Source organism: Varroa destructor, unplaced genomic scaffold (genome assembly GCF_002443255.2).
Source record: "Varroa destructor unplaced genomic scaffold, Vdes_3.0 BEIS01000001.1, whole genome shotgun sequence".
Classification (NCBI taxonomy): Eukaryota; Metazoa; Arthropoda; class Arachnida; order Mesostigmata; family Varroidae; genus Varroa; species Varroa destructor.
The window spans coordinates 59690041-59706125 of NW_019211454.1; positions in this window are offsets into that span (position 1 = coordinate 59690041).

A 16085-nucleotide genomic window follows, 5' to 3' on the forward strand; every position below is an offset into this window, starting at 1 on the left:
TAACGGCTTGACCAAGTGCATATATAACGAATGTTAGTAGCATGTAAGCATAGATACGTGTGAAATACGGTACAATAATCGATCCGAAAACTCCTACGGCTATCTTCCATGGAGATGTTCCCAGTTGTTGGCCTGACGTCCACTGGTACCTTTCGCTATATGCTTTACAAGCTTTCGGTCTACTGCCTGTTGCTAAGCGTTGCCTGCTATAGCTGGCTCCGTTTGGAACACACACTGGAATACATATTTCTACACACTAGTACATTCATTGGAAAGAGATCGATCTAGCAGAAAAAGAAAATAATCTCCTTTTAGTTTATAGTTACATCGAATATGCGATCAATTCGTTGGACAGTTACGGTTTTTACCTAATGAAAAACAAATACGTCTCAGATGAGAGAGCGCGTACGAGTCTTGATGAAACACTTCAGTGTATATAATTCGCCTCTTTGGAAGGAATTGTGTCCTGCTAGCGCGCCCCGAAAGTTCACCAATTTGGGGTAATTAAGGCGAACTTGAACAAGAAACGACACCGTTCGATCGACTCGATTTTCAACGGCCATCACCAGAGTATATGCGTCATAGTACATAGTGTACTGACATAACCATGAAGCACATATTTTGCAATACCTTGTTTATTTACTATTTATTTTATTTAGAAGTTCTATTGAGAAATCCCGAAAATAGTCTCTAACGATATTTCTATTTTGAGACGAGTTCACTATTTCGAACAAGAAGAGATTTTATATGATCAAAAATTTAAAAAAATATATTCCTTGAACACCTTATTGATTTGTGGCTTGTCTAGTGTGGATTTATTCCGAGGCGTGCTAAAGTCTCCTTGAGAGACAAACCTCGACCGTTTGCCGGATTTGTGGATCATGGCTCATGGATTGGCGGAAGGATTCATGGAGAGACCGTTGCTAATCTATGATCTTCGTAATGTGAAAATGGTATCGAAATGCTTTATTTTTGTAACATTAAGCTTCAATATGATCTGAAGGGATTGGATGTCCCAGAATGTACCGGGATTTGCTCCCCGTCTAAACTACTGTGTTAGCAGACCTTCGGTGAGCAAAGTTCACGAATAACTGCCGAAGGTAAAACGGTACGGTTCGACTTTAATGAGTAACGGGTGACTACCCGGTAGACAGTCAGACCCTATAACTATAGGGGTCATCTCTTTGTAACGAAAAGCTAATCGCTTGAGTTGGAGACAAATTGCAAATAATAACAGACGATTGTGTAGCTGACATGCATCCGCAACATGCTAATTATCTGTTACGTTTACCACACGATGACGGTAAACAGCATTATGTGGTCCTGGTTTTGTCGTGTTTATTTTTACACCAAATTTATATAGCAAGGCTGTTTCATGATTGCGTCATATATGTTAGCTGGACCAGATGTTGAAAGCCCGGCTTGAGAGGTTGCAATTGTTCGCCCAAAAAGTTCAGTTACTATATCCTAATGCCTCTGCACTTCCTGATGAAAACGTCTAAGAAGAGTTATTGCGACTCGTTTTTCGTAGTCATAAGGAAATAACTCCTTGGAACAATTCTTTAAGTGTGATCAAATTTTGTAGCCAATAAATGTCGGTACCCCTTTGAAGCTTGTTCCTACGGGCAGAATAGGACGTAATAGAATTAGACCATAATATGCGGATTCTCATACAATTTCTGCGGGAACGTAGCGGGCAACTAGTAATGCACGTTCCAGTAGTTCGGGGAGCTTGTCTCAGATAGATATATGGGCCGTTTAAATGAGTATATTTTCTGTTTTTACTTGCAAAACGATTTTACTCACCAAATCTTCCACGTTTTTAGCGTTCTTGCCAATACTCTGCGAATAGGTGTGGCCTGTTGATTCACAAACTTTTAGATCTACTAGTATCGTCAGTTTTCCGACGTAGACTTTATCTTGGCACACATCTCTTTTATGGAATCCCTTCGGTGAAGCCATCTGTTCAGAAGATCCTTGTCAAAAGATGCCCCTTACATCACAATGGCCGTGCGCAGGTACAAAGTTTGCTACTTTTACTAAAATACTCCCGGTTAGCTTAAATAAATATGTATTTACGTCTCACAAGCTACACAAAATCAGTACAGCCACAACAATAATGGGAGAAAAGTTTGAGCTAGCACAGAAGCAGTGTACTCATCTACCGAAATTACTAGAATATTATAACATTTTTTTTATACGTAAATACAAAAACTGCAGAATGCATATATCGTGAGCAATCAAAAACGCCGGTGTTTTCCAACAACTGCTTGACAGTTCAGCTGCGTGTTCGTTTCCTAATTAATGGTTACCTTTCATCGTGGTAGCAGTCGTCCTAACAATCGCCAATCGGATGGTCCGTTCCATTCGATTTCACTAGGACCACCTCCTCTGACTATCCGAGCAATTGTAGAAACAATAGCTGTCGGGGCTATCATTTATTAAACGTAGACAAGGAAATGTGTCAAAATCGGGTCTGTTAACTTACGTAATTTCTCTCATCATCTGACGGGGCTGTTCCTCTCCGCATACGTAGTAATATGGATAAATGGAAGTAATCTCTTTTTGGAACAATCAGGCTCTGGGCAATAAAGTCAAAGAAAAAACGCAAGTTGACGAAAAGGATCTCTGTGAAGTAATCAGAAAGACTGTGACGCGTCAGTTGTACGTCAGTATAACGGTTATTGTGCGGCTTTGCCGGCCTATGCAACTTGTCGAAATGACCCTTTATTGTCTGTATACCAAACTAACTATATAATTAGGGTATATGGGCTTCAGTTTGCCTAAAGGACAGTTACCGAAGGTCACGTCAGCCCGTTTTCATTTTTGCCATAAAATAAACTGATTGGTTAGGATCATTTACTGATTCAAAAATGAATATTCGCATTGACGTACAACAAAAAGATGACTCAGATGGTCAATGATTGAAGTCAAGGTTTTTAATTATTCGAGCATTCGAACGCTTGCAAAGGATTCAACACGACTTTTTCAAGTGTCTTCTTCCGCGAAATTTGCTCTTTACCCCTGCCTTTTGACTAAACTCGTTTTCTCTCTTTCTCTGTATTGCAATTATTCTTAAAAAAAAAAAAAAGTTTTTTTTTTGGGTGGACAATTGTCCTTGTCAGATCTACAGCCAGTTTCTCAGTCTTGAGGTCCTGGGGCAACAGCGAGTTAGTGCTAAGACAAAGAACAACAGACAAACTACGTAAAAACTATATATCGTTGAATATATCGAAATCGCCTAGCAGTAACTATAATAACGAATTCGCTGTCGTAGATATGTAAAAATATAACGGGAGAACTAAACTCAGCACATCTTCGAGGCCACAATGTTAACGGCAGTCTTATTCTGCTCAGGCAAAGAAGCGCGAAAAGACCGATAATTATGCAAACAACATTGAGCAGTAACATTTTTTTTGCTATGGGTATTTTTGCCTCAACCGTTACCTGCATAAACATGATTAGCAGTACATCCTATATATAGGTAGGCCAATACATAGCAGTCAGCATCAAGATACGGTGCTGGAAGTTAGAGAATGAAACTCGCAACAGCAACTGGTGGATTTAGGCGAAAAAAAAAAAAACTGAAGTTGACGATCCTTTTGTCTAGACGTTGTCAACGTGATCTTAAAAGGTGATCCAAGCGAACAGGCAGCGGCAGAACAAACTAATCGTTTTATCGGTACGCGAATTTATTTAGAGTATACGTTTTGACCATAAAATTAGCTTTGATTATCTACAATGTAGCCAATTTACTTGAGCAGAACGGTGAAAATATTTTTTGAAAGAGAGAAAAAAAGTTGTTGGATCGATGCACGTAAAGTTCCAGGCCAGTGTAAGGTTTACATTTCACAGAGGAGAACACGCTACCTATTACATCATACTCTGATGGAAAAGTACACCGCTACTGCCATACACCACAAATTGCGTAAATAGACAGTTAGCTGTAAACTTCTTAACAAGTCCCTTTTCGTTTAATTTAAACTTAACGTCTACTTGTTTGGCGGTTACAAAATGTGTTGAGAAGACCTGCATACCTAAAAACCAGTGGACACAGGTCGTTAGCATGGGTTTGCCTTTTCAGCTCGCGCCGATCGACTCTGATGGCCATTTGCTGCTAGGTGCCTCGTAGACAGCTACTGATTCAGCTGCTTATATTAGAAGTCAATTTTCTAGATCTGACACTACAGTCTGTTTTTTAGCCATATTGCAAATGTGCGGTGAACTACTTGCGCAAGCCTTTAGCCCGAATCATAACGCGGTGCATAGCCTGTCACTAACGCGTATAACGTATGCCTCTAACATAATCTGTACTTCTCCACATTTTGTCCCACCGCCGAAGAAAGTTTTGCGGTGCGAGACCCAAGTCTTCGCTTTCATCCATCCGTTAATATCTCCAGTCGCTGATCTGGTTTTACTTCACAACTATTTTAGAGTTCTATCGACAACTACAGCTATTTAATCGTTCACTTAAGCTATTTTTCGATGCTTAGGGAAGACTACTTTGTCACAGTCCCTCATCGTAAACAAGATCCTACAAGCATGGACCAGATTGATCCCTCGGAGTATTTTTTATGCCTTCATAAATTTGCGCGCTGCCAGGTGGCCAGGAGATAATTTGTTTTAAATAGGGCGAGAAACCTCGTTGCTGCATTACCAGTCTAATTATTATCCACGGCAGTGTACGTCGAGAAATAAAAGAGGATGAAATTCTCTTGTTTTTAGAGATTTATTTACTATTTTTTTTAGTTCGCTTGGATATTCAGCGATTTTATTTTGCCAAGGTAGACGTTTGCTTGATACATTCGTGCTTGGTCTAGGAGATACTACTTTTGTTCTGGTATTATTCTACCTTCAAAGTCCAGGGCGCCTAGAAGAAAGCTCGGCCACTGGCCATTATCTCGTGTTGGATTTTTCCGGATATAGACAGTAGACATCAATTGGCACCTGTCAATTCGTTGGTTGCTTTCTCTATAATGACTCTGAGCACCTCAAGGTGCTCTTTCGTTAGCATCTTGGCAACTTCAGACGGTGTGCTATTCCGTCCTAGTCTTCTCTAGATTCCTAAGCGATTTCCTATTCTCACTGGGTCCGTTAACGTAACCGTTGGAACGCTACGCTGGCTGCCTTCGAGTGAAGAACTCTCCCTCAATCGTTAGTGGGGGCGATAGCTTCCTGTACTCTAACCTGACCGTATTTACTCTTTTTACTGTCTGCTCTAGATGTCACCATTCCCCTGTTTAATCATTGGGTTACACATATTTCGGTCATCCTGTTTTTATCAGAAGCTCGAGGGCTCTGCAAGAATTTGTCCGAAGTCTCCTTGTCGTTTGTCCCATAGCAACGGTTCAGATTTTTCACTCTAGTCCTGAAATTGCAAGGCACTTAGAGATCTGTTGCAGAAGTACGTGTCCCCTCACGTTTTATGTTGCCTCCGTTTTCCAACGATTTGCTTATCTTGATTATACGTAGTAGTGCGTTTGATCTTATAGTATTTCTGTATTTAGCTGTTCGTACTTTAAGTTTCGATATTAGGACGGACAGGTTCATGCAATTTTTTAACTTATAAAATTCGGTTTTCACGCTGTCTTTCAAGCGCTCGTTAAAGTAGTGTCTATCCACATAAAGCCGAGAATGGAACGTCACAGCGGTGACGATCGGCAGATGTCCAAGCGCTCCTACAGTCTACCACGGCTGCCATGGCTGTTTATGCAGTGAAACATAATGCTATAAACTACGCTAAAAACAAAGCTATGCTGACATAGCTAGATCAGCTATGAACAAGCGATAAAATTCCACCTTCATTCGAATCTTCACTCTGCGGTGTAACATAGTAAACACAAAAAACAACACGGCACGCATATCGATCATTGGCTGACTGTTTACACTAATGTCGATCTTGCTGAAGTTAGTCGAGCAGCATAATGAAGCTCGAAAGCAGTTGCTTAACAGCTACAAGCTTCGGAGAAGGAATGCCTTTCCATAATCTTCGAAACACAAAACCGTTCTGCATATACAAAGAATCGCAAGTGAAGACCATACGTACAGATAGGCAAGAGCATAAAAAATAACTTTGATTTAAAAATCTTTTTAAAGCAAGCTAAATTTAAGCTGTTGAGCTCATATCCCAAAAATGATATTTCCTTTAAAAGTTTATAGTATAACTTGAATAAAATTTTTAAGAGTAATTTTTTTAGTGTTATCACCTTTATTGGTTTTTTCATCAGGAAGTTGATTCTTTGAAAGTAAAGCCCCAATGGCGGCATTTTATTCTTATTAGAGGAATTTGTAGAGTAAGGGATAAAACGCCGATATTTTACTTAAATTTGAAAATCGACTTGTATTATATGATTTATTTTTCAACAATATAAAATTTAAAATAGTTTTATAAAGAAAGATTTAAAAGTAAAATATTTAAATCGGGATTGCAAAATAGCGTTAATGCTACCAAAACTATTGCAATTTTTCACTGATTTCTACACCATAAGGTTTTTTTTAACAACTTTGCCGATGTACTGCACATAGGTCTTCCAAAGCGGCAGGTATACTTTGATACAGTAAGAAAACAGTATCAGAATACGGCGAGTAGAAACGTATGATATGTTCTATACTAACGTTCTATAATTATCTAGATTCTGATGTGATCTTTTGTAACCTTTTAGCTCCCGTTATTCATAGTACAATACGATTTAATTAGGCAGGAACTAAAAACATCAACAAGAACAAAACAAATTATAACGAGGAAGTCGTTTCTATTTATTATATCAACACACACAGTATGCTGTAACACCATTCATATGCATTTCTGCGTCGGTATCAGAATGTGGAAAATTAGTGAAAAAAAAAAAAAAAAAAAGCAAAATTAGACTATTTTAGAAAACTGTTTTAAAAACGGGTCTTTTTTACAGACATACTTTAACGTTCGGAGATCACTTTAGCATATGCTTGTATACGGCGGCCCAACCACTAATGATTACCGGCAATGAATCTATAATTCTTTGATTGACTATAAGCTACTTCAATTTTAAGTTTTGAAACATATCTGCAAAGGCGTCGAAGTCACTTGAATAAAAACGTTTCAAGTAGTAGAGGTCAACTTTACCACTTTTGTTTTTCGTGTTTTACGCCCCGTTACTCAAACCGTTTGGCACTACTTAAGACGAATGGCTCCCAGCACGAAACAAGGTATGTCTAGGTCCGGATTCGTGCCTAGATCACCATTTGCCCCTGAATTTTACAGCTAAACACGTTATTCACTTGTGTATCACAAAAACAGCTACCGAGCTATAAATATTGCGCAAAGACCGACGTACTTTACGTGTTCAATTGAAAGTGTGATACTGCACTATAAGTTTTTTGATTTTACGTTGTGATCTAAATAGTTGAGTAAATGGCATTGCTATTGGTGTAATGTTCTAAAATGGTTCTTATCGTTTTATTATTATTTCTAAAAAAAAACCTGTGGCATATTTCGACAATACGTGCCTTTACTGATGTCGCTTTTACTTGTCTGTATTTTGCAGTAATAATACCATGGCGATTCTAAAAGACAAAGTTAGAGGTAAAAAAATTGGGTATGGTTAGAATTTTGAAATTTTAAAAATATACAACTCATTGTTCTTAAGCTTTCGATAACGTGAACAGAGTAATTCATTTTTGCCCCTAGAAAAACCCGTCACTTTTTTTGGACTCGATAATTCTATAATAATAGATACCGCAATAGAACTTGTGGAGCGAAGCACTGTGTTGTAAAAACAGACTTGATAAAAACCAAAATTATATTATTATATGCGCTTTTATCTGCCTCGCCTTTAAATCATAAATATATCATCACAATATTATAAATATTCTTCGTTACAATATGGCTCGTAGCAAATAATGGTGGTATAGTTAATTTGATAGATTATAATGTTCGAGCATGGGAAAGCGTAACCAACAAGTATGAAAACGCTCACGTGTTTTATTTTGATAATACGAAATTATACAAATAAATTCACTTTTCTAGTTTTTTTTTTTACCTATTAACTTGAATTTATGGAATTGTGTTACCTTTCAGATTATACCCTGAAATACTGATTAAATTCCAAAACAAATAAGTGCTTAATCGTTGCTTGTAATTACTCGCCCAAGCATGATGTCCGTTGTGCAATTATTTCTTTCCCTCTCTAATTTACATGTAAATCTCGTTTCTTAAACATTACCGGAAAGATGTCCTTCTTTATCTCCATCAGACGTGTTAATTAATTTATTATTCATTTAAACTAGCCTTTTTTTATAAGTAAAGTAAAGGAACTAATATGTGTTATACCGAATTTGGTCTATTTAACTAACGATACCAATAGACGGCTTAAATATCGATGCTCCAGTGCGGCATCAACGCCAGCTCAACTCTTGAATTCGATGTGATGTTCGTATGCTTTTCTACGAAGCTCGCAGGTTTTAGGACTTTATAGGTCTGAGTGTAGTAAAGTTGACGAAAATTGCAGTCGTTAACGCCGTCGTTTCTCCTGCCCCTTGTGCCCACCGCAGATCACAGAATGCGCTTCACTGAAAGCTATTAAAAAAGATAACGCCTTGCAGCGTTTATGTACTGCCAACTTCGGGTGCTAGCGTAAACACTTTCACCTAGTGGAGGAAGAATTATAGCCCCGCCATTCAGGTCATAGTGGTCGTTGCTCCTGCTGTTACTACCCTCATTGCAAAAGACCCCAAAGAGGCCGCGGTTGAGCATTGGATCAAGTATACGTGCAGAACTCACTTTGGCCATCTGTCGTTCAGACAGAAGGTGAGAACGAGTTTAAGGGTTTGAGAAGCTGAGGACCAGGTATGTTCGGGGGGGGCGGGGCGGGGGGGGGGGATAGAGGCGGGAAAATTAGGGGTATGCTGTTTCTGACTGCGGTCGCTGATAGTATTTGTAGTGGCTCTTTTGTGATAGTGTGGGTTCGTTCGTTTGCTTTTTATTTCTTCCCTTTACTTGAAGTTGGCGCGCCGCCCGCATCGTCACTACGTTCTGTGAGTCGTCGTCGAGGCGACGGCGGTTACAGCATTTGCAGGTTGTTGACATTCGCGGTGCCTCTACTGCGAGCGGTGGTCTTTGTGCCCTTTGTATTTTGAGCCAGAGACAGGGCTGAACAGAGCTACTCTGAGAGCTGTTCGGGTGTTGTTCTGCCGCTGGACCATTCGGGGTGTTCGAGTCGAGTGAAGGAGGCTTTTCCATTGCTGTTTTGATGTCCTCGTCTCTGTTCGTCGGCCTCAGTTCCTGTACAGGCCGTTTTCCCTCTGTCGCCATTCTCATCCCATAGCAAACCGTAGCATGGCCCACCACTAAACTCCCGGTTCCGGATTCCATCAGTTTATCCATGCCCCAATTGGCCGCTGTCGTTGCCGCTGCAGCGGTGGCGGCTGCTATCGAGTACAATAGCCCACCACAACGGCACAACCACCACTAGCACCCCAAGCAGCAGCAGCAGCAAGGGCAGAGGCCGCAGGAGTAGCTACAGCCATTGCTGCTGCCACGACCACCCCCCACCGTCGTCGCTGACGGCGCTAACTCCTCATTGACGGCTGCTGGCCCAGATGGAACAACAACGAGAAGCTGAGAACCGAATAAGGCTGGACCTGCCGATGGCAGATTTTCCCTTATTTTATTCCCTAATCACCCCTCCTATTTCCAAGATCTCATTGTCGCCAGCACCGGCGACCCTGGCTCCCCGAAAGATTCCTAAATTTCGCCCTTCGTAAATCCCCTTCTTCCAAGATCTTCCCTTTTTCCCTGGCCAGCATCCCAGAAACGCTTAATGCATGTGTGCCCCCCTTCCCTACGAGGAACCTAAGAGCAGTATACCTCACATACACACAAGCATACGTTAGCTCGTTCCTCGGTTTCCGCCGCTTGGCCGCCCATGACTTTCTCAATCCTACTTCTCTTCTACTCTCCAACACGAGGCCTCCAATGCCCTTTCTCATTCCAACTAGCCCTTATAGCCTTTCCGATGCAGGCACAGCAGCAGCCGCAGCGCTCTATTTGGCCCTTTTGGGTGGATTGATTATGTGTGTGCGATCCTTATTATTCCTCAATTTCATGCAGAACAGGGCACCATTTGTACTACGAATACCAGGCAAGGCCAAGTCTTCTCTAACGCTTTTATACTATCGTACATCTCATCTACGTGGTATGCACATATGGTGTATTGGGCATTCAAATTAAAGATTTACCTATTAAAATCCAGCATCCGGGGAATATAGTTCCCATATTTTTTTTATTCTTGTTAAAGACAAATAGCTTCATTTTTTTTATATGTTAAAATCGGACGTGGTATTATGGCAAGAAGACCAACGTCAAAAACGAATCAATCACACGTTCTTAATGGCGAGGAATATGCCTGTGCCGACCTTCTATTTGTGGGTTCGGTACTGAGAAATAGGGTACAATTTAAAAAATAGTGTATAATGAAGCATCTGTTAGGGAAGTGCAATTTGTGAGAAAAAAACGTGACATATTGGAGTATTAAAGCATGCTTATTTATTAGGAGTATAAATAAATTCTTAGCTTTTCTGACCAATGTTCAACTTTATATTCGAAAATAATGTTAAAACCCTAATTATCGATGTATTTGCCGTTAGAGTCATTTTGGCACTTATAAAACAACCCTAGAATTTTCTCGCAGTAGAATGTTTCGTTCTTGGAATCAAAGTGGTCGGAGGCCCGTTTTCTGACCTCTTCAAACTCCGAGAATCATTTTCTGGCCGACACATTTCGCATGCACCTAAATAAGCCGTAATCCGAAGGAACCAGACTCGGCGAACAAGGCATCAAAAAAAAACTTCCCAGCCTATTTAAGGATGGTTTCTCGCACTTTAACACCTGCGCGGGAACAAGCTTTGCCATGCAGCAAAACCCTTTAACTTACAAATGATCTTTTGCCTTCAATTAAACGGCTTAAATTTATTAATTGACATTCAGATTTTTACGCAAGAGCCATTTCAACAAGATCTAGAAGCTCACATTCTATTCACAACCAGCCAGAGAACAAAACAATCTTTTCACTATAAATATCTAGCTTATCTGAGGCAAATCGGAGTACGAGCTGAATAACTCATTGCCACTAGACGCGGAACCTTTGAACCCCATATAGAATTCATCAAAAATGCACCGTCCTGCCTTTATTGCCTTTCATATTGCACGCGTACTCACAATTGATCAGCGAGCTTTTGCTGAAATGTTCGTTCAGCAATGTCTGAGGATACGGATACGGAAAGTACGGATCATCTTGAAATGCCCAGGCTGTACATAATCACCCGGAAAAAGATTTTCTTTCCGAAATCATCTAGCAAACACTTTTTTGTTGTGTTGTTGCGGAAGTTGTGAAATTTCCACCCAACTGTTACACAAAATACTTTATGTTTCCTGAATTGGGTTGATTTCTAATTGAAAGATTAGCAATACGCCGCAGCTCAAGTAATGCTTTCAAGATCGCATCTCATCGCTATTAGAAATCGGAACACGTACGGCAATACCAGAGCAAGCAAGCCCAAGTTTCCCAAAATATGAGCGTAGTTGAACAGCCGAAATTCCGGCTGATAATTTATTCATACATCTAATTTGTGCTCTGACTCTGTTCGAGTAGTGCCACTGCGCTAAGCTGTCTGCCCCCTTGCCTTGGGCATCCTGCCAAACAACTCATACGACTATATCCTAAAACGTTTTCGCTGTGACAGTCGAACTATTTTGAAAAGCTGACATACTAGCCAGCACTCAGGTCAATATACCAGAAAACTTTTTGCTAGAAGCTGCTACATTGAGAAGTTTGTCAATTTTGGTGTTCATTTGCATAGTTCGATACCTTATAGCATTGTATAGTTGTTTTGTTCACAAACCAAAGATAGTTTATACCTGCTGCGTTTAGGATGCCACCCTCGATTGGATAGCCGTTAAACGAAGATGTCGTCAGTCGCGGACGAAGTTGCTGTCAGTTTATGACATGAATGGCTGCCACAACAGCCCTGTTATTGCGCAGCATGGCAAGGGTTATATTTTTCCTTGTTTTTTTTTTCTAGTCCACATTTTTTCTGACTGATTTGTACACAACACGACAAGCAAGAAACTTCGATTCCCACGACCCCACTCCGACGACTGACAATTGATCATCAGAATAAGATACATGGTAAAAATTATCATCATGATTCTTACATTAGCATGATAATGACGACAACGATGATGATGGTGATATTACCAACGTGGTGGTTATTGTTAACCGTAGATTGTTTCGATCCGTTCACGATAACTTACCACTAGCTTTTCACAGTGATCTTTACTTTTCGAAAGCTTTAGTTTCTACGTTGGTATTACATCACAAAGTGTTCTAGTCACAGACATTATACATCTACGCACATACAAAGTATGACTGGTTCGGAGCTACGCGAGTGCATACGGACACGGGGCACAAGACAACTACGTGTAATGGATGCTTCGCCACTCGCCGTACCACGGTAGAGATCCCAAGATGCAGCGTCCGCTTTCGTTACTGACAGATGAAAAGGAAGACAGTAAATAAAGCGTTACACAAATTAGCGTTATTCGTAAACAAAAAGAACTCAGTAAATTCATCCCAAATTGCAGCATCGAACTATCGGCTGGCTTCAACCAAATGCAATTAAACTGCATGGCAACATCTCGAATTAACAAGTGTTCCCCTACAATGTAAGGTAAAGAAAACCTCTACAGACCTCGTAAGAATTTGACCTTTACTTGAAGCCCGTGAGGGCATGTATACCTAGTTCGTGTAATTGGACAGGCAAATTCTGTGATCTTTCTAGGACAGACGTAGCTCGGTCACACGAGATCCTACCTACCTTTGCCGCCACGTCGGATTCCGTTACCAGTCAAAGAAACGCAGGCCAACTCTTACGTACGTCCATCACCACCACTATTCTATATTGGAGTGAGGTTAGTCAGTACCAGTCAATTCAAAGGTAGTTACCCTCGTCAAACATAACAGGTTACACGATACGTGCTTTAATTCACGTTCGTCTTTGATAAAGGACGTTAGCAATTACAATTGTCTTACTACTCGCTTCCCACTTTTGCTATAAAAAGAATCTCTACCGTCCTGCTTGAGGGGCGTCAAATCTTTGCCGCAATGTCATTTACCTTTTTTGTGGTGAACGATCGAATACTGTTTATAACGGTTACAAAAATGGAACAGTCCAGTAATTGTGCAAAAAGCTTTTCTTGATATATCGTCAAACTCTTCTTACATTGCTTAAGTTACTTACTTACGAGATCTTTACAAAATTAAGTTTACTTTAATCTCTTTCCCCGTCCTCTTAGGTGTACGGATGGATAGTAGTTTACGAGACAGGAGGTTGCCTATTGTTGACTTAGCTAAAATCAAGCGCAATATGTAATATTGGCGTTGAAAAACGAATTCTTATCATACAGGAATCATGTGATGATTCATCATCGCTTCGGCATCACAAGTGGTTTTTGTTGCGCGCAGTGTTTGTTGCACGTCAATCTGCCCAGGGAACCCTTACATGTATGTACTTAATATGTAGTCTAAGTATAGGCATGTGCGATCGTTGGGTTTCGCGAACGCTTTAATTCCGTTCTCGACCATAGGGCTGCCCGAATGAAGTGTCAGGAACGTAAAATCACACAGTAATGCAGAATGAAGTATCAAACGATCCCCGAGGGCTGGTCGTCACGTACTCTGTACGTTACTCGTAAATCAACGGGACGATCGACCCTATTTGGACAGACTTAATTAGGTCCTATGCGAAAGTAGGCAATAACTTAACGCCTCTCAATATCGCTCAAAAAGCTCAGCTGCAAGCAGGCGTTCGATCATTTAAAAACTTCCAGCTCATGCGAACAATACTACTGGGAAAAAAACCATAGGCATTCAGAACCCGATATTTTTTGTACTTCTTTGCCTTAATCGTTGTTCAATATGAGCTTTTTCAATAATGTATACATAGTGGACAGTTTAAGATCTGTCTCTTTCGAATCCGTTCGTATAGCGGTAGGCCGTCCTTTTTCGTCGTTGAGACTTAGCATTGCTAGCACAAGCCGCTTTATTACGATACTCACCGTTAAGCGTCACTGTTCCTAACTAATATTTTAACAGGCATCTGGCCAAAACAACCGCAATAACGTTTGCTTATTGTTAATTGGTAACAAAACGTAAATAAATTTGCCGACTTTTGTGGCCGACAAACGTCTGGTTTTAATGTACGACATTCAGCTACTAACGCTAATATCTACACCTTTTATTTTTCATTCATTTTTGTCGAAAAAAAAGTAATAATAATCACGATAGTAATGTTGTGGCTAGATAACCATCGGCGTAGTTCGTGTAACAAGTCGTTTTGTTCCGTCTGATTCCATTAGCGTCTCATCCAGCAAATCGACGAGACTTCACAATGTCACCGCGATTGTTACTTGGAACAAACCAGCCTTCGCATTCTGAACTGCTCAAAGCAAGCGAAGCCGAGGCAAGAAAGTTCAAGTTTATATTTTCGCCTGATGTTGTTAGCGTAATCGTCGCCGCTTGGTGTGCATACACCGCTCGATTATTGCAGGTGCGGATCTGTTTCAGAACGCATAACGGGACAAATGGCTCAGTAGACAAAGCGTCTCAGAAAATTAATACAGGTGATTGGTCATGAATTGGATTTGTATAAATTACTTCTATTTTTTGTCTACGCCAGGACGGACTCGCAGGTGTCGCGTTAAAAATAAAAATCCTTTCAACAAGTAGTACTGCGACAGGCCTTTTTGCATTTGAGTTCAAGCTTTGGAGACGACTGAAAGCAAAGAACATTAGCTGAGGTTTGCCACGGAGATAAAACTAGTAGTTCCGATGATGGCAACAGGACTCGCTGGTCTAGAACCGGCGTTAAGGAGGTCAATTTGAAGTAAATCAAACGAAAGTTTTGAGCAGCTCAACCTTTCCCAAACACGACGCAAAGGGCTTGAAGACGTATTTCGTGATAGATTACCGTTGTAAATCTGGTGATCAAAACGGTTCATTAATTAAAATTAGGGAAAACTGAGTGTATCGCGCCCATGGCTGTTTTTCAATAAGCTTTTATCTTTCTCAAAAAGCAACTTAAACTCATGTCATTTAAACATTAATTACTAAACATTTGTTTCGTTTTGTTGTGAGGCAAAACTTGCCCAAACGCTATTTCTTCCTATCTGAGATAAATTGCTATACCAAAAAATACCGGCGCTTCTCAGAGCTTCCTTTTTCGTTCTATACGATGTACGAATAATCTTAATTACACCATTGGTAAGCATAAAATGACTGTATCTATCATCGTACGCGTACTTAACAAACGAATTATAAAAATATTCCTGGAGATAAACTGGCTCTATTGTATACATTTCTAGCTTCCCTATTTAACAAAGCATAAGAGCGTTGAGCTGTACAAATTAAGAGTTAGTGGTGCATAAAGCGTGCAATGGGTACATTGTACGATAAATACATAAAACCATCCTTTCCCGCTCCCTATAGTTCGAAGCAAGTAGCCCTACTATTTATCTATGCGTTTCTATGAATGTATTTAGTGTACTCTTGCCGTAAGTTACTAGCAGTTGCTTTTACCGTGAATGCTAACCGAACAGAAAAACGTCGAAGCCCCAGTGTCTGGCTATGGGCACGCGCTGACGAATAGTGAAATGTGTGGACAAAGGCTATGTCTGGCGCAACGCCTACTACGTCGATTGGCAGTTTCATTCAATTCAGTTGTTATCGTCGTCGTCGTCGTCGTCGTCGTCGTCGTCTCTATTCTTCTGATCAATGCCCCGGCCGCTTGATCAATCAGTCTGTGGTAGCCGTTCCCAACTTGGTCTTACTTCTCGTCGTTGCCACGTTATAGCAATCACACTAACGATTACCATTAACTTAACTTTAGCCTTAGGACCACTTTTACTGGTTAATTTTAGTACGTGTGGCATAGCTAGCCATTCTCGTGGTAAGACATCTGCGTATGATGTGCTAATAATGATATTTCTGCAGTACACTCCCCGTAGCCCGCTACTAACTGCACCGGGGCCAGATGTAGTACGGCAATAACCG